General features: G+C 39.1%; 1 long non-coding RNA gene across 3 annotated transcripts; it reads left to right on the top strand.

Moving 5' to 3' along the window:
* The first annotated feature begins 2,914 nt into the window (after window positions 1–2,914).
* Window positions 2,915–4,182, top strand: LOC107837972 (uncharacterized). Of its 3 annotated transcripts, none has more exons than XR_001664026.1 (4): window positions 2,932–3,340; window positions 3,430–3,549; window positions 3,695–3,698; window positions 3,733–4,179. It is a non-coding gene; the product is annotated as an uncharacterized LOC107837972 (long non-coding RNA). The 3 variants fall into 3 exon arrangements; XR_001664027.1 differs by having other exon boundaries at window positions 2,934–3,549; window positions 3,733–3,800; window positions 3,875–4,182; XR_001664025.1 differs by having other exon boundaries at window positions 2,915–3,549; window positions 3,733–4,182.
* Window positions 4,183–9,166: the final 4,984 nt, after the last annotated feature.

Below are 9,166 nucleotides of genomic sequence, written 5' to 3' on the forward strand. Positions count from 1 at the left end.
GTGTGTGTGTGTGTGTGTGTGTGTGTGTGTGTGTGCGTGTGTGTTTGTGTGTGTGCGCGCGCGCGCCCGCGCCTGAGGAGATTATAGAATGATTAAACTCCGGCGGCAGTTTCTGTTGTAGTGGATCGACATCATCATCGACTTGGTTGTTGTTGCTGTTATTGTTTTTCTGAGGCAGAAAAAGAACGACATCTTTAATCTGCTTCGAGTTGAATCGCTACAGAATGTAGAGTTGAAACCAGATGTTTAAATATCCTGCATTAAATGACAAAAAAAGAACAATTTTTTTTCACTTTGACATTAAATAAGACCTTTTCAAGTTTAGGTCAACAGAAATTATCGAGGTTTGCTAAATTCCCGAATATTCAGGGACGTAAGAGAATTCATACTTCTTTCTACAAATTGTACTAAAAGCACTATGTCTTTAAACCCATATTTTGCCAATCACTGCCTCTGTGATTGTGACCTTTAACCTGCTATAAGGAAAATGTCCCTATGGGGACAGTAATAAGGTGATAATGTGATACACAGTGTGTTTAAGCATCTTAAATATTAATTCACAACATCTGAGTTAGAATGGAGGCACATAGATTAATGTATTTCCATACTACTTTATTATGTGATGTCATCCAAAAAGGAAATAAATAAATAAATAAAAATTCAGGCAGTTTGCAAATGCACTCAGAGACAAATCTGTTTCATTTTTGGGACATGCCTTGTTGTCTGTGTCACTAAAATGAAAGTGTTTGGACATAATGACTGTTGTCAAATCTGGAGAGAAATGGAGAGAACATCTTCCAACTGTTTGGGAGTGGCAGCATCATGGTGAGTGGATATTCTGCTGCAAGTGGGACTGGTGGACTTTACAAAGTAAATTGCACTATGTTGAAACACCAAAGCAACGCAATGTCTCAGGTAAAATTGGACACAAAAAAGGCTCTTCCAAATGGATAATACTGACAAATAGTTACAAAGCAGTTGGTGGAAAACAAAGACAATGTACCGGAGCAGCCAACACAAAGCCCAGATCTTAGTCCCAAAAAAAAAAAAAAAAAAGCAAAATGCGGGTAGAGCTGGAAATGTGTGACCAAGTCTGCTTACCAACCTCACACTATTTCTGTCGGGAGGAATGGGAAACATTTCAGCAAATTACTGTTAAAACTTTGTAGAGGGATACCCACAACATGTGACCCAAATGACATAAACTTGGATAATCCTAACTAACTTAAAACCCTGGGAAAAGTTTTGTCTGTTTTTGTCAGAAGGTGAAAGAAAAACAAGAATTTCTCTTTTTATACAATCTAAGTAAACATGGTTTAAACTGTTTGGACGAGGTCTTGAGAAAAAGAAAAGTCAAGACTCTGTGTTTAGTGCCTGTGGTGAGGCGTTGGTGGGATATCATAGCTTAGAAAACATCTTGTCACACAGCTCCAAGAAACAAATGATTTGTGTATTCTTGCCCAGGGCAAGGAGATTCCATTCTACATCGAATTGTTTCTGTTGAAATTGTCATTGTGAGTGCTATGCAAATAAAAAAAAATGTTTTCATTTTGCTCAGAGAAAAGGAAGAAATAAAAAAACCCTGCGCGGTGTTAAAGAAACTATGTTCACAAGGAAGCGCCAGGGCTTCCAGCTGCATATTTCACACACTAATTATCGCCTTTCTTGTAAAAGTATCATGTTAGGTGAAGTCAAGCTGATTATTGGAATCTTCGGTAATGTTTACGTTGACTCACAAGAGTATTTACTGGGATTGTATTTGACAGACTGGCACAATTGAGTGCACGTGTGTAAAGTGAAAGGAAAAGGATAACCTCTGTATAATTTTTTTTTTCTGTATTTAATCCCCTTTCTAATGACACCCTGGGAAAATGCCCATGCACAGTAAAAAATGCTGGGTTATTTTCATAACCCAATTTCTGGGTTGAAGTTGTTGGGTCATAGGTTGGGTTAGTTTGACCAAATATTAGGTCAAAATTCATAACTCAAGAGTTGGGTCAGAAATTTACCGGAAGTCTACAGCTTGAACACTTCTGTTGGGTCAAGGGATGGGTAGATTTACCCAATCGGTTGGTCTTTAACCCAACCCAACAGGTTGGGTTAAAGACGAAACTTGGAAGAAGCCACGCCCCTCTTCACAAGCCTCCATTTTCAACAAGACTGTGAACGTAGCATATCGGCCTTCTCCTCTACTTTGAAATAAGGCATGATAAGTAAAAAGAAGATAAAGTTTCAACGTGAATATGATTTTATAAATAGAATTAATTCCGAACATGTTTGATATGTATTTTTATGGTTATTTAAAATGTTTATTACGGCAGGTTGCTCTGACAAAGAGCTTCGGTGGTGCTACAACACGGCTGTTGAAAAAATAAAAAAAGATGAAGGGGAAGGGCACAATTTGTCAAGTAAATTAAATTCAGTTGTTTAATATAACCTCAATCAAATTTGTTCATAACTTAACAAAGTCACATTTTTAAAAATCGATTTAGTTTTAAAAGAAAGATAGTTAACGGTTTGTCCCCTGATTTTCGCGGGCTTAGTTCACTAGCAGGGTAAAATATGCGCGCGCATCCTCAGCGGGCTGAGGCTACGTGTTCAAACACCACCAGTAATGGCGGAGGAGAGCGACCAGAGCTATTAATAAAGTGGGTATATTATGATTTTTGAAAATAAAATAACTTTTACAAAGTTATTAGGCGATAAACTAGTTGTGTAAACCTAAATTATGCGCTCGGTTTATTAACATATAGCTTAATTACAAACATATCCGCTCCCCTGCAGCCGCTGGCTCGTCTCGCCCGCTTGGTCAGTTGACCAGGTCATCGAGTGCGGCTCGTTAAGCCGAGAGAGAACGACCGTCTCCCGTACATTGCTTTCAAACTCCTGCTGGTTTTTGGCAACGAGTTAAAAGCAAAAATAAGACAATACCTAATGTTAATGTTTGCTAAATTTTATTATTGTTACTATTAATTACAAATACATTTATTTAAAGTTGGTGCTGAAAGTTATTCAGCACTAAGTTAGTGTTTAAGTTAAGTTTTACTTCTAAATTAAATTATATGTGTCACTTTATTTTATTAAGTGCTATATTTATTTTTAGGAACATAAAAATTACTCTGAACATTTGAAATTGCTGGCTAATTATAAGTTATTTGCAGTGGAGACAGCTATAAGATTTAATTCAGTCATTCTTAAAGTTTGATTTGTGATTTCGTCTTTTCTGATAGATTTTGTAATTTTACATTCAGGATCTTCAGGAGAATTAAGCGAAACCCAAACTCCTCATTCTCAACAAAGACCTTCTGTATGGCCAAGAACATGAAACTGCTCCCTCAAGGTATTGAAGCTCAGAAGAAATGTTCTCTAAAATGTTTTCATGCTTTTTAATTACTGCAACATTTTAACACTAACTTATGTTTGATGTAGAAGATGATGTAGTCTTGCAGCTGCTGCCAGTACTCCTTCCTCCCTGCTCCACCTTACACATTTGGGAGAAGAGTTTCAGACCCATCAACCTGGAAGTTCAGAAGGCTTCATTGATATCCAGTTTTAAGTCAACATTCATCTCTGAACCATGCTCAAATTGTTTAAATAAGTGCATCACATTCAATAGTGAGGTTTTGTGTTAAACTGGAATCAGTCAGAAATTAGTTTTTGAGAATGTAGCTCTATATCTTTAAATTCACTAAAGGCCTGTTTTTGTGCTTCTCTCTCTTGTTCTCAACGAAGATCTTTTGTATGGCCAAGAAGAGAAAGGAGCAGCCATCTTCTCAACAACATGAATTTTCTCCCTTAAGGTATTGAAGCTCAAGAGATGTTCTCTAATCTGTTTTTAACATTTAACATTTTAATACAAGCTTATGTTTGCCAGACAGACAAGTTGATGTAGCTCTGGAGCTGCTGCCAGTTCTCCTCCCTGATCCACCTTACATATTTGGGAGAAGAGTTTCAGACCCATCAACCTGGAAGTTCAGAAGGTTTAATTTGATTTTACTATACATGTATTTTACTGTGTGCAAAAAAAACAATGGATTATGATGTGCTACAAAAGAATTCAATCTGTATTGAACATTCACATATTGACATGAGGCGTAAGTTAAGTATGAAGTGTTTTGTGCTTCTATATGTCGGTCATTTCTCACAATGAACTGGGAAACTGGCGTCACCTTTTCATGGAAAATAGCTCCCCGTTTATAGTTTAAACACAAAACAAACCGTTGTCTGTTGGACAAGGAAAATATAGTTCTTCGTAAAGTTATAATGTTGGTTTTTAAAAGCCTCATTGGATGTGATTTATGACATATAGAACCTTTGATTTTCTCTAAAGCTACTTTCCGAGGCAGATGCCTTAGCTGGAGATGTTTACTCTTCACAGAAAGCCTCTAATCAGAGCGTGACAACAAACATATCATGAAGGCTTCAGCTGCTGAACCAAGACCTCTTTGTGAATTCCAAGTATGCAAACCCCTCGTCCGAAACCACATCACTGACAGCGACAAAGGCGCTGTGGCGGGAAAGGTCAGGCATTTTGACCTGCTTCTGAGCGGGTATGTTCCCGGTGTTACATTGATCTGTGTTTCCCCATCAGATACGGTTCCCTCAGCGTCTTCTCGCTGCTCCGCACCGCCCAGGCGGCAAAATACGCGCGTAGCAAGAATGCGCTTGCTCAGCGTGCTTATCTGGAGAACTACGGACACTGTGAAAGCTCAAACGTGTTTCGGCAAAGTTGTCGCACTTTATTCACGTTTTTGCGAGAAAATAATTATAATAATACACACACACACATATATATATATATATATATATATGTATATATATATATAAAATCCCCTTCTCACCCTCTGCGAGTGGCGTCTTTCATCCTCTGAGCTCGGGTCCTCTACTAGAGGCCTGGGAGCTTGAGGGTTCTGCGCAGTATCTTGGCTGTGTCTGGAACTGCACATTTCTGCACTGAGATGTCTGATGTTGTTCCTGGGATTTGTTTTAGCCACTGCTCCAGTTTGGGGATGACTGCCCCGAGGGCCCCAATGACCACAGGCACCACTATGGTCTTCACCTTCCAGGAACAAGCGTGTGCTTGCTATGTGCGTGCTTTCTCAGTGCTCATAACAAGCAAGCACGTATTTTGCCACCTGGGTGGTGCGGAGCGGCGAGAAGACACTGGGGGAACCGTATCTGATGGGGAAACGCGGATCGACGTAACATCTGTTATGCGTGAAGTGGAATGTGCAAAATAAAAGCCGGGCTGCTGCCTGAGTTAAAAAAAAAAAGAAGGCCGTTCTGAAAGGAAATACGGGATTTGAAGGAAAATAATTCCCTGCGTGCTTAGCCTTATTAAATATGTAGCACAAAAGGAAATGTGTTCTCTTTAAATCCATGGCCAGACGGCGCTATCTGGCTTGCAGAGGTTGGGGTGCTTCCTGTCTCCCCAGTCCAGTGAGGGAAAACTATATGTGTGCTGTAAATTTATGGAGAGGAAAAGACTTTTTTCATCTAGGGTTCTTCTGTGCGACCTTCACCGTTCGGAGAATGTCAGCTCATTTTCCACAGGCATGAAACATCCTCACCTCCCTCACCCAAACCGCTGTGCTTGAAATATTGAAGATGGATAATGGTGCTCCGAGTTCTTTTGAGGAGAGATAGAAGAAAGAACGAACTTATGTGCAAAAGAATAAAAGGGGTCAAATTAAATAAAAAACAAAATGCAGCTCTAACACTCCTTTATCATACAATCAGATGTGTTAAAGGCTGGATCAAGTTTATTAGCTCTGAACTTTTTTAAAAAAGTCAACCAATCTTGACTTTGTTTTAATCAAGTGGTAGCAATTTCTACTCCATCAAGCAGAAATGGCTACTGCTTGATAAAGGTGGCTCACTGATCAGGGCGCCCCTGTGTTAGAGGGTAGCGAGCTCACTAAAAAAAAAAGCTATTGCTGAGAAGAGCCCTGCACATTATAAGCACAGTTTAAAAAACAAAACAAAAAAAACATTAATAATTGATAAATAATACAAATAAAGTTCTGATACAACACTTTATTCTACCTCAAGTTAAAGGGTTATTTCCCTATTTTTGGACAGTCTCTAAGCTACTCTGTTTGATTCTGTAACATCTACAAAAACTAGATTGGTCTACCTCAACTCGCTCCTTCTTTTAATTTTTTTTTTAAGATTAATGAAACCTGATTTAATTTGTGAAAAAAAAGAAAGCGATGTCAATTCTCTATAGAAGTGGGAGGGGCTCAATTTGTACTAGAATCACCACCCCCATTAAATTTAAGCAAATTAGAACGAACCAATTAAGACACTTCTACCTCAGTTGGTGATATGTAACAAAGAATACTAAGAGAAAAATCTGACACAATCTGTTAAAAATAATTAAAAAAAATAAATAAAAAATAGACCTGGACCTTGAAACATGACGATGAAAAACAAGCCAATGAATCATCCAAGAACTGGCTGAGAATTAATAGACTGATTTGACATCAATATGTGAATGTTTCCTAATGCGGAACTGAATATTTAAAAATGTAACCACAGATCCAAATCCTGTCTTATGGGCAGATTCAGACTGCTCTATTATTTTTTTTCTTTTCTAAATTAAGACAAAAGACATTCCTCCTGAACAGTTCATGTACCTTTTTTTAATAGTACAGGCTTGCTTAGACATCACTGTGTAGCACATTTACATAAGGCATGGATAGTTTGGCACACCTCTAACTAGAAATACAGTATAGCAGTCATTCTGTACCTGAATTTGACATTCTTGACAATCTCATGACAAATCTGAGCAGACCTAGCCTTATGCGAGAGTTTCTGAGATTAAAAATGAAGACTGTCCATGAAAAAAAGATAAACCACGTAAAATTATAATTGAGTTCAAGCCTTCAACCAGCATAAAAAAAAAGTAAATAAATAAAAATCAAGCAGAATTCAAACAGCTCAGCTGTGCAGGGAGGGTGTACTGAAACAACGTGAATTCTCAAGATATGCTCGTTGATTATTCAATCGAGTAAAACAGCAGATTTCACATTCCCACCAGCCTCAATAAAAAGAGAAAGAAAATACTGACATTATGGAAAACAATAAAATTATGTAAACACCTGAAACAGCCAAACGACAAGGCCAAAAATATCAATACTGTGCAAACAAAACATCACACCTCCATGAATATGTAACGAATGTCCCACCTATCAGCGCCTTTTTAAAACTGCAGTGCATAAGAGTTGTGTTCTTACATTGGGAAGACTTTGATAGTAGTTGTATGAGGGGAAGGACATTTCTGAGCAGATATTTATCACCTGCTCATTGCAGATGAATGAATGAATTTCATATTTTTGGAGCATTTAATGATAAAAGTGACTACACCTAATACAACTTTAATAATTTCTAAAAACAAGAACGCTCCTCACAAATGTATTTTTACACGGTTGTGAAATTACACGTGCATTGTCCGTCATATATATTTATATATATATAGGGCGAAAAGGCCCGAAAGGACTCCTTCAGCTTGACAGCATCCCTCACCGAAGGTGTCCACCAACGGGTTCGAGGGTTGCCGCCGCGACCTGTGGGACTCCAGAAGCAGCCAATGGGTACCGGCATGCAAAGCGGCATGTGGCTCAGGTGGTCATTGAGGCAAAAACTTGGGTGTGGGAGGAGTTTGGAGAGGCCATGGAGAAAGACTTCCGTTTGGCTTCGAGGCGATTCTGGTCCACCATCCGGCGTCCCAGGGAGGGGAAGCGGTGTAGCACCAACACTGTTTATAGTGGGGATGGTGTGCTGCTGACCTCAACTCGGGACATTGTGGGCCGGTGGGCGGAATACTTCGAAGACCTCAATCCCACCAACATGCCTTCTTTTGAGGAAGCTGAACCTGGGGACTCTGGGTTGGGCTCTCCAATCTCTGGGGACCAGGTCACCAAGGTGGTCAAAAAGCTCCTCGGTGGCAACTTTTCGGTAAATCACACAAACAATATGTTTACAGACAGCGCAATGAAGCCTTTAAAGAAAAGAACACCATACCAACAGTCAAGCATGGTGGAGGATCCATAATGCTATGGGGCTGCTTTGCGGCATCTGGTACTGCAGGGCTTGACCGTATCACAGGCATCATGAAATCAGAAGATTATCAAGCAATTCTAGAGCGAAATGTCTTGCCCAGTGTAAGGAGATCCTGGCTCCTCCAGCAAGACAATGACCCAAAGCACACCTCCAAAAGCACACAGGCCTGGTTGGTTGAAAGGGAAAAAAATGGACTGTTTTAAAATGGCCAGCAATGAGTCCTGATCTCAATCCAATTGAAAATCTTTGGGTGGAGCTGAAATCTGCCATTGGAGAAAGGAACTGTAATGTACAAGAGCTTGAGCATATTGCAAAAGTGTGGGAGAAAATGCCACCCGAGAAGTGCAAGAAGCTTATAGATGAATATAAGAAACGTTTGGAGGCTGTCATTGCTGCCAAAGGCTGCGCACCCAAATATTAAAGAGGGGTGTCAATATTAGTGCACATGCTGGTTTTCTGTTTTGTCCTTTGGAATTAAAATATTTATGTTGAAATGGTAATTGTCTTTGTTAAATTACTTTGGACCTCAAATTGAAAGATTCTGCTGATATAAGTTTTGAACATTTCCATTTATTGCTGAAAATATTCACTCACCTATGCAAATCATGAAGGGGTGCCAATAATGATGAGCAGGACTGTATATATATATATATACACACACATACACTAATATTTTCATAAATGTCGCTTAAGAAATCATCAGGCTTTTTGGATGATTTTGTGGATGATTCTGTCTGGATGTTTGACCACTCTTCTGGTCAGAACTAACAGAGCTCATTCACTCTGATTGGTTTGCTGGCACGGACCCTGATTTTAAGCCTTTGTTTATCGTTTTTCCAATAGGACTGAGGTCGTTCGGAGGCCATTCGGGATGCATAACGCCAGCCAATCAAAACCTTTGCCCCAGAAACTTATTTTTAGAAACTGTTAAAGCTATACAGTCCACCTCCCCCCAAAAAGCAGAGTTTTAAAAAAGAAAAGAGACCAAAGTTAATCATATTTAGCGATATGATGAGTGGATGTGAATTTCTATCCAGACCTGTAAATAGCTCTGGAAAAAAAAACAAAAAAACATTAAGAAACCACTTAAAATGATCATTTT

The sequence above is a fragment of the Poecilia formosa genome, unplaced genomic scaffold (genome assembly GCF_000485575.1).
Source record: "Poecilia formosa unplaced genomic scaffold, Poecilia_formosa-5.1.2 Scaffold196, whole genome shotgun sequence".
Lineage (NCBI taxonomy): Eukaryota > Metazoa > Chordata > Actinopteri > Cyprinodontiformes > Poeciliidae > Poecilia > Poecilia formosa.